This window comes from Lemur catta, chromosome 12, assembly GCF_020740605.2.
Source record: "Lemur catta isolate mLemCat1 chromosome 12, mLemCat1.pri, whole genome shotgun sequence".
Lineage (NCBI taxonomy): Eukaryota > Metazoa > Chordata > Mammalia > Primates > Lemuridae > Lemur > Lemur catta.
In genome coordinates this window covers 85762607-85773110 of record NC_059139.1, presented here as the reverse complement: position 1 = coordinate 85773110, position 10504 = coordinate 85762607, and positions in this window count along the sequence as shown.

Sequence of the window (10504 nt, the reverse complement as noted above, 5' to 3'; positions counted from 1 at the left end):
GCATTATATACCTGAGGGGTTGGGGAATAAGGGGAAGAAAAAAACTTTCTGCAAAACCAAAGACTATGCTGCATAATGAGACAGCTGTGATTTAATTTTAAACTGTGAAACTATGTGCCACAACAGAATTTGGAGAATTTCTTTTTCCTAAATTCAAAGGTGCAGAAAGAAATCAAATGACACTTTTAATTTAGTGGTGCTTAAGCAGAATTTTTCCTACATTAACCAGTATTAAATCTTAAGTAAAATTTTTCCAGTGCCAGCACACGTTAGGTAGAATTTTAAAAAGTGTATTGGCATCCTGTATTATATGTCATAGAATTGTCAAGTCAACACCAATTACGAATTATTGGGAGTCTCTGGGTACATAGCGTGGTCAGAGGGTAAAGGTGGACAGGCATCAAGCAGCGGATACAATGGTACACGGGATCTGTATCCGCCAGGGCACACACTTACCAGTAGAGAATTCAGAACTTTCCTTGAGCTAGTATCTGAGCTATAGAATAGCTTCTTTGATGTACCTCTTTGCCTTAAATTGCTTTTTAGGTTTAAGACTGATCCTTTCAAATTGTAATCTTTTCTCATAGAGATATTTTAATATACTTGCTTTTTTAAAAAACAAAACTACTGTCAGTATTAATACTGAGCCAGACTGGCATCTACAGATTTAAGATCTATCATTTCATTAAGATTCTTACCCTTGTATTAAAAACTAGCCAATATCATGGCCTTTGGATGCACAGAATATACATTTACAGTTATTCATTGGGCCTTTTGTCTGTCTATTCATCCATCATTTTTTGAGGGGCTCATACATACCAGGTACTCACATGCCAGGCATTGGGAGAGCAAACAAACAAACAAAAAATACTGTCCTAATCTCAATAAAAATGTATGAAAAGTGTCATGTTATCCATTAGGTTCACCTTATTTCATTTTTAAGAACTAAAAGTCCGTGTCTATGAAATTTCAATTTTAAGCACTATTGTTTTTCTTGACCATATTTTATTTTAAATAAGTTAAAAGTTAATAATTATATACATGTGTATATTTCTAATAATTAAAAATATTTTCAATCCCTGAAATGTCTGCCTTTTAAATATAAAATTTACTATTTGGTTGATTTTGAAAAAAAAGTTTTTTCAATTAAGAAGCCAAAGATTCTTGCTTATTTCTTATGTGAAATTCCTCCCCCTCCCATCATCCCTAAACACACCCAAATAGCTCACAGGTATTGATTTAACACTCAATATTTTTGAACCTCAAAGGGTCTCTTCTCTGAATAACTGTCAAAACCCACAGATAATGATTAGCTGGTGAATGTTATCCATTAATAAAACTAAAGAACACAACCCAGTCTTACCAAACTGTAAAGAAAATTTCTTAAATATAGGAAGCAGAAATGATACAAAGAGTACTGGGAAGAGACTTGCTTTTACACTAAAAGAGAGTGTGAGAAAATGGATTAAATAGATTAAATGGATTAAATTGAATTACTAAATTTAGTTCATGCCATATTAGTGGTCTCATAATGATTCAGACCACAGTCTGGATTAAAGATGTCTTGACTTTTGAGGTTAGGATTCAGTTTCCCAATAGTACCATAACACACATGAATACACAACTTGCCTATCTCCAGAAAATCTTTATATTTTTATATAGTAATTTTATTTACAATTTCTGTCATCTAATTATTCACTAGGCATTACTTGTAGTAACAAATTATTTTTTTGCTCTTTGAAACCTCACAGGATTGTCACACTTGTAAACATTCACAATATTCAGATTCTAGAAGAAATGCAATGCATTAAAATTTTCCTGGCATTGAGAGTTAATCCTTAGCAGATTACGTGAAAATATTAAATTCTGGGTCAGGTGATATGTTGTTATTAAAATAACTTGTTTTGATACTAACAGTATATTAACTGATAACAAAAATGTACCCCTTTTCTATGTTTTTTATTTTGAATTGATATTCACAATCAATATATTCAATCAACAAATTAAGTTTCATTCCCAGCTATTGAAAGTCCCAGGCCACTTGTGAACAGAAAGCATTTTATTTATCCTTTAAGCTAAAATGGTGCTGAATTATTTCAACCTGAATGTAAAATGCATTAAGTCTTAGCTCATGGTATATAAACATTTAATTAATATATAACTACTTGCTATAAAGTAACATGTTGTTTGGTATTATAATGTTTTTAATGAAGTTTTAGCTTTTCTCAAAATTTTTCAGGAATGCTTTTCGTAAAACATTTGTAACTTTTTTTGAAGAGCTTTTGTTTTAAATGCCTAGACACTGGCTTTATATTCTTCTTTGCATTCTTATATTCTTTTATTATATGTCTATATTATGTTTGCAAGATTATATAAAAATGCCTTGAATAAATGATTTCAAGTGTCTATAGTGGTCATTTGTTGTTGTATAAATAAATGATCTGAATTTTATTTTAGATCAAAACATTAAAGCCATGTATATGGTTGCTGGTTTTGCTTAATTACCTTTTATATTAACACATTGTTTAATAAGATTACATGACTTGAAGCTTGTCTAGGATGGATAAAAATTTAAAGGATGTTTTAAAGTAGATACTATCATACATGAACTTTTGTCACCATTACCAGCTACTTCTAAGGACACAGAGCAGGCATTTAATTAGCATTTGCAAGGAATACATATTAACGTACATATTACACACACATACACACATTCATTTAGGGGACACATCCAACTCTAGCTAACAAGTTATTTACATAAAGAGAAATGTTGCTGTCATAGTAATCCTTATTTAAATGTGCAGCGGATTAACCTGGACACTGGTAACCTGAGAGGACAAACAGGCCTCAGACTGTGGGCAAGTGTTTTGGGGAAACAATTTGCAAAATTAACCTACAAAAACAATTTATCCTTAAGGAGCTCTTGCAGGTAAAGCAGTTGTAGACTTGTGCCTGGCAATTTGCAAATTTGAACTATAGAGCATAGTGATATTTGAACCCACCAATTTTCTGCTTCCATCTCCTGCTCAAGGCAAAACATCTGAATATGCTTTTGTTATTAATGCAAATGATGATTTCTTTTGCCCCACCAGTGCTCAGTATATTAAGCAGTGTTCATTATTAGCTCATTAACCAAAGATGGGGTGAGCGGATCTTTCCTTTTTGTCAGAAAACCTGCCTACCTTTATGTTACTCATTTATTAATATTTCTAATTTTTGTCACAGGTATTAGTAGAGGGTTAACATACAGATTGAGTACATCACTTTCATCATAGTAATTTGCAGCTTAAATTTAAAGAGTCCTTGCATGATACTCCTTTTTGATTTGAATGAGTAAAATATCATTTATATAGAATTAGGACAATATTGATTTCCTACAGTATGTACTGAGGAATTCCAGTTTCACAAGGTACTCTACTCAAAAAGAATCTCATAGGAAAGCAAGTACAGAAAATTTCATCTCTATGGGAGAGTCACAATATATATTATCATATTAAAGATTCTGAGAAGGCCTGCAGTAAAGAAACCACTTTATCTTTGCTATCCAGTGTTTCTCAGATTTTTTTCACCACAAGTCTTTTTTTTTTTAATAGCACTTATTATCCTATTAAACCATGTTTGCTTGGAAAACTCTGGCACTTACTATCTTAAGTAATTTTCAATTCATAGGAATGAGATCATTTGCAAATGACTTAAAACAAATGTGGCAGGATTTGAGCTATAGACCAGAGGGATAACTGAAACCCACCAATTGACTGCCTGTTCTGTTTTCTAAAAACTACTGCTGGACAGGGTTAAATAGTAAAGAATCACTTTGCTCTCTAAACCATGTTTTATTTTAGAAGGAAATATAGATCTTTCCTATGTGTCAGATAATTTGAATGCCTTTAAGTCCCCTTTTCAAATATCTTTTCACTCCCAAATTTTAGTTGTTTATAACACTAAGGGTGAACCAACCGTTTTCTTCTTGGTTCATTCGTTTTGTGTATTCAAAACTATCTTATGTTCTACATAATTACGTAATTTAAGTTTTAAGTAAAGTTTAGTACTTTTCACAGAAGGCAGAGAAAAATGGGATTGAAAATGAATGGCTTAAAGTATGTATACATATACTTACAATTTGCTGCCAATAATTTATTTGTTGATTAACTATGGGAAATAAGCACCAACTTTGGAAAGAGAAAAAAATAGAGCCACAAAACCAAAAGAAGAACCATTAATACAATGACCAAGAATATACCCGTGTCACTATTAGAAACAACATTGATAGTTCTCAATTTCTTTAGACACCAAGTCATACCATGTTCATGACACAGCTGTATACAATAGGGGCTAAGGATAAATGTAATGAAAGCCTAAGAGAAAACTCCTTGGAAAAAAAAATCAAATAATGCTGGGTCTTCTTTGCACTATTTGCAAAGAACTTTTGTGAAAGACTTACGCAATGCATAAATTCAGAGCCTGACAAATTTGGAGCCAATATTACCAATCAGTCATTTGCAAAATCATAAGTTATACTACTGTCATACAGCAAACATTAAAGTCAATCATTTTCAATAATTATGGTAATATTTTTTTAGAGGGATGATATAAGGAAAAAAACTTTTAATACAATCTATAGTTGGGTTGCTGTTGGGGCTAAGATTTTAAATATAAAACAATTCAGTAATTGTGATCACTTGACTTTTGTTTTAGGACTCTGGTTTCTAGCGACAAGCATGTATTTTAAACTTGCCTAATCAAAAGAGGAATTTATAGGCTCCTGCAACCAAGGGACAAGGGTGAAGTTTGCCGCAGAAACAGAAGAAACCAGGAAATCAAATACCGTCGAGACCATATTCTCACTGTCTTTTCTTCTTTTCTTTTTGAATCCACTTAATTCTCTTGGTTTTGTTTCTTCATGAGGATAGAACCTTTGTTGCCTTCATCTACACAGCTTGTCGACCAGAAAGAAAGTGGCATTAACCTGTAGCTCCAGTTTGAAACGTCCAGGGAAGGCATTTCATAGGCTCAGTCTGTGATAGTGCCAATCCTTGCCGCCGTCATTTTAGATACTACAGCTGGTCCAGATTGAGTTGAGTGCTCTTCCTTTATTAATCACTGAAGTCAAAAGGGTGGGGTCAGGTAAGAGAATAGCTGCTTCCATCCAAATCACATAATTGCATTTTGGCTTATGTGTTGGTGTGAAGGGAGAGTGAGGGAAAATGATTCCCCAGAAGAAGGGGGTGGATTATTATGGATGTTGTCAGTGAGACAATTACTGGGTCCATCAAGCCACCATATTTATGCCCAGCAGAAAGATTAATAAAATCAACATCCATACAATCCAACTCAAAACCCTTCCTTCCAAGCTGGTCACCTATCTGATTTCTATTAAAAGAACCCCCATATTCTCAGTGTCTCAGGGCTGACTTTTCCCCAGAAAGAGCTAATGCCACCTTCCTCTCCCCTCCCCCATTGACAGGTCTAAATAGCTTGCTTACTTCTACCCCATGAGGTGTTTCGTGGAGTCTTAGTAGGACATTTCAGGAGGGAAACCCATCCTTACAAGCGAGAGGAGATCCCAGTTCCCTCTTATTTAACCAGTCACATTAGAGTTCTAAAAAGAAGAGTCAATCCAAAGAAAAAAAGGGAAAGAACAAGAGAAAGAGAACCATTCTTTAAGCTTTTGCTCCTCCAATTGCTACCCCTTCCCACTGACCCCTCTACTATCTGTCTACCCTGTTGTCTTTGATCACCAATGAGAAACTCCCTCTGGAAGGGGTACCTTAGGGTACATTGCACCCTTTTTCTTGTTTGTTTTTAAGAGACAAGGTCTCACTCTGTCATGCAAGCTAGAGTGCAGTGGTGTGATCAAGGCTCACTATAGCGTCGAACTCCTGTGTTCAAGTGATTCTCCCGCCTCAGCCTCCCGAGTAGCTAGAACTACAGACACGTGGCACTGTGCCTAGCTGATTTTTAAATTTTTTGTAGAGACGGGATCTTGCTGTGTTGCCCAGGCTGGTCTTGAACTCCTGGCTGGGGTTCCAAGTGTGAGCCACTGTGCCCCGCCTACATTGCACTCTTTCCTTTTATTAGTTACAGTGTACTCTGAACACATTTACAGACCCTGAAGAGTGAATACAATCCAATGGTAGGGTAGTGGGGAAGGGAAAACTTCAGAGAACACAGCAAAACACCAGTGTTTTGTAAGAACTACAGGGATAATGGGATGCTTGGATGACAGTAACAGGTAGTCAGCTATATGTGATGGGTCCGACTCCCAGCAGTCTCTCTTGGTATTCTCACCATTCCTTTTAACCAAGATATAGAACAATGTACAATTCATGGATCATTGCAGGTGGTGCTGTGGTGCACAGGTGTGACAACTCATCCCAGAGGTTTCTAAACTAGAGTCCAAGAACATCAGTAACTTCATTAAATTTGCCTTGCGGATCCGAGAGCTAAGGGGATGAGGTCAGAGGGATGGGATGAAAATCGCACACACAGTGCAGCTTCTTCAATAACTTAGGCAACCTGCCCTCTGGAAAATAACCCATCTGGCCAAGATTTTCTCCAAGGCCCAGACTGACCAGAGATGTCTTTTAGTCCACAGGGAGTTACCCTGTTATTCTTTTGGAGTTTGAGAAGGCTTATCAGGAGCAAGGCCCCCAAAGCCTGTTTCCCCCACCCCCCACCATTTTCCCAGGGGACCACTTCTGAGTAAGAGACTTGGAAAAAACCTGCATATTCTCCTTTCCGCTCTCCTCGTGACAGGGTTTCACAATTTAGCTACAGTGGTCCTTTGGGATTTTTTTTCTCTCTCTCAATGACCAAGCCAGCAGGAGTGCTTTAACCTCAAACACTGGTCTCATTTGAAATTTCTAGAAAATCTAAGAGTTGGATTTGCCCCATCAGAATATTTGGAATCTTCACTCAAACTCAATACTTCCCTCCGGGCTCACTGAGATCATTTCAGTTGGTCAACATCAATAAAGAACGTTCATTTTGCTGAGGTAACCACACTACCAGTGCCTCACACGTAGTTCCCACAACCACAAATGGACCACTGCTCTGAGGCTTATCTAAAATATTAAATTAAATGCCCCGACAGCATGAGAGGCCTAATTTCGACAAATGCAGTCTCATATAACATAACAATGGCCAACTTTTTGAGGAGCTAGGTAAGGGAAGGTGTGTTAGCTTTCAAGAGAGAGTCCAGTTACACAAGATGTATTAAATATTTAATGAGTCCTTATGACTGTCCAGACATAGGGCTTTATATATACACATGCATATTATCTTCTTGCCCTCTCACAACTGTGACGAAGTTATGATTTTCCTCATTTTACAGATGACTAAGAGGCTCTGAGAAGCTAAGTCACTGCCCAAGTTATGACGGTTCCAAAGAAAACCCAAGAAAATCAATGAAATATCTTAGAAGTAACAAAAACCCAGTAAACTAATTGGCTACAAGATACAAAAAAATTTCCTATGCTATTAATAACCAGTTAGGAACTATTCCTTTCAAAAGATTCCATTTATAATACATGTAGGCATAATCTTGACATGGGGCTTATGTGAAAAAAACCCCAAATATTTGTTGAACAAATAGAGAAACATACCACATTATTCTATGGGAGGACTGAACATTGTAAATATAATATATAATACCTTAACACATTAACTGCCATTAGAGTTGTATTTCACTCACTCTACTTTTGACCCTGGGGGCCATGTGATGTTTACTTGGTGATGTTCTTACTGTTATAATGAATTATTGACAATTTAATTCTAAAAATGTGAATTAAATGAATAGAAGTCAATAAATTTCAGTTTTCTATTTATATTTACCTTTATATTACACTAAAAGTTTTTGTTCTATTTTTGTAATAAAACACTGTGGCCCCAAGGAAAAATTTCTGGGTTTTTTTGTGTGACAGTCAATGTGTTAAATCAGAGTACCCTTCAATGCTATCAAAAAAGTGAAAGATTAACATTTTAATAAACTATTTGAGTATAAATTGATATTATTTTTCATAAGAATGATTTGACAATATATTTTAAGAACCCTAAATAGGGCTGGGCATGGTGGTTCATGCCTGTAATCCTAGCACTTTGGGAGGCTGAGGCAGGAGGATCACTAAAGGCAAGGAGTTCGAGACTCGCCTGGGCAACCTAGAGCGATCCCATCTCTACAAAAAGTTTTATAGTTTGAGGGTGCAGTAAGCTATGGTGATGCCATTGCACTGTAGCCCAGGAAACAGAGCAAGACCTTGTCTTGAAAAAAAAGAACTTTTACTAGGCTAGGCACAGTGTCTGATGCCTATAACCCCAGCTACTTGGAGGCCGAGGTGGGAGGATCACTTGATCCCAGGAGTTTGAGGCTGCAGTGAGCTATGCACTCCATCCTGGGGGACAGAGCGAGACCCTGTCACTTAAAAAAAAAAAAAAAAGAACATTAAATAATTCTATAATTCCTTAGGCAATAATTACACTTTGAGGAACCTATCTTAAGGAAATAATCAAATACAGGCTGTCCCCAGGTTACAGACAAGATATGTCTTTAGGTCAGATTTGTATGTAACTGGGATCCCGGATGAACAGCGCATACGAGGTAACAATAATAATATCAATACTATAATGGCTCATATGTGGTAATAATAATAAAGCATAATACTGTAATAAGAATAATACCCGTGTACTGTAATAATAAGTTACAGAAACATATAGAACATAAAAACAAACTCATACAAAAAGTTTAGATAGCAGAAATTTCAAAGAAGAATGCTAAAGGTTAACGCTCCCCTAATGTTGCATTAATGTCTTGCTTATGGGAAGGGGCACTTGTGAGGCAGGAAGGTAGCTGACATTAATCAGAAGATGATGATGGAGACGGTGCTGGAGAGGATGGAGCGGGTGCTGCGGAATCAGGATTTGATTCTCTTGCTGGAGGGGGGGAGCTGACCGCTGAAGTCAGTTTCTTGAAACAGGTATCTAGGGCTGTTTGAGCAGCCTTTTTCTTTTTTTTGTTGTAAATGGCCTTGTAGCAGCTGATGTTCTCGCTAACTGCATAGTAAACCTGTGCAAACCACTCAGTGTTAGGGTCTTGCTCCTCAAGCTTAGCAAATCCTGCTGCAATGAGATGACAGCCTTCAGCTAAGTCTTTTGTCATCAACTTTTTTGGCTCTGGATCTTCTGATTCTTCGTGTCCTTGTGTTTCTATCGGCTGCTTCTCCATCTATGAGACTGGCCGCGAGAGTAAAGAGGCTGTGCCAACAGACCACTTACACCGCCATGCGTGTTTGTTTACAGACGTGGAGAAACTAGTTTCGAATTTTTAATTTAATTATTTAATTATAAATTTTCCTTATGGGGAGCCTTGGGAGCCCATTTGTAAGCACGGACTGTCGTAAGTCCAGTTGTAGGTTCCCAGAGGACTGCCTGTACACTGATAAAGACTTATGAAGCCTTATCAAACCAGTTTACTCATTAGAAATAACCAGTATAAATAATTGTTAATTTCTGATCCAACTGTAAGAGGAACTATTGGGCATCCTTCAAAGATTCTGTTTTAAATTTGGGGATATAAGAAAATGCTCTGCTATAAAATAAAGATAGTAATAGTATTCTAAATGGTGCTTTACAAATGTTTTGAATTCATTTGCATCAGAGAAAAGACTCAAAGACATTGCAACAAAAGTTTAGTAGTGGTTAACTCTGAAGCCTTGGAAAATAAAAGATTTTATTTTCTCCTTCACATTTTTTGTGCATATGATTAATTTTCTCCAGAGATAGCACTCATTATTTTCCAATGGAAACTTTCAAACGTATAAAAAATTAGAACCACACGTGGTGGCTCGAGCCTGTAATCCCAGCAGCTCTCAAGGCTGAGATGTGAGGATTGCTTGAGGCCAGGAGTTCGAGGCCAGCCTGGGCAACACAGTGAAACCCCAATGTCGAAAGAAATAAAAAAGAAAAATTAGCTGGGCATGGTGGTGAGCACTTATAGTCCCAGCTACTCAGAAGGCTGATACAGGATCACTTGAGTCCAGGAGTTTGAGGCTGCAGTGAGTTATGATTGTGCCACTGCACTCCAGCCTGGGGAACGGAGCAAGACCATGACTCAAAAAAAAAAAAAAAAATTTAGGGAGAGTAATCTGTTGACCCTCCATGAATACATCACTCAGTACCAGCAGTTATAAGTACATGGCCAATATTATTTATTTTATTTCTTTACCCCCTACTACTCAAATCTCTTGCTCATTCTATTATTTTAAATAAAGCAAATTCAAGGTGCCATATCATTTTATCTAAAATATTAGGAATCTTTCTAACAGAACCACATAATTTTTCACCTAAAAAATTAACAGCTCCTTAATATCATCAAATATCTAGTTAGTATTTAAATTATGACACCAATTGTCTCATAATTTTCTTTTTTTAAACAGTTGTATTGTTTGAATTAGGCTCAAACAAGGTTCACACATTGAATTTGGTTATTATGTGTTTTAAGTCTCTGTAA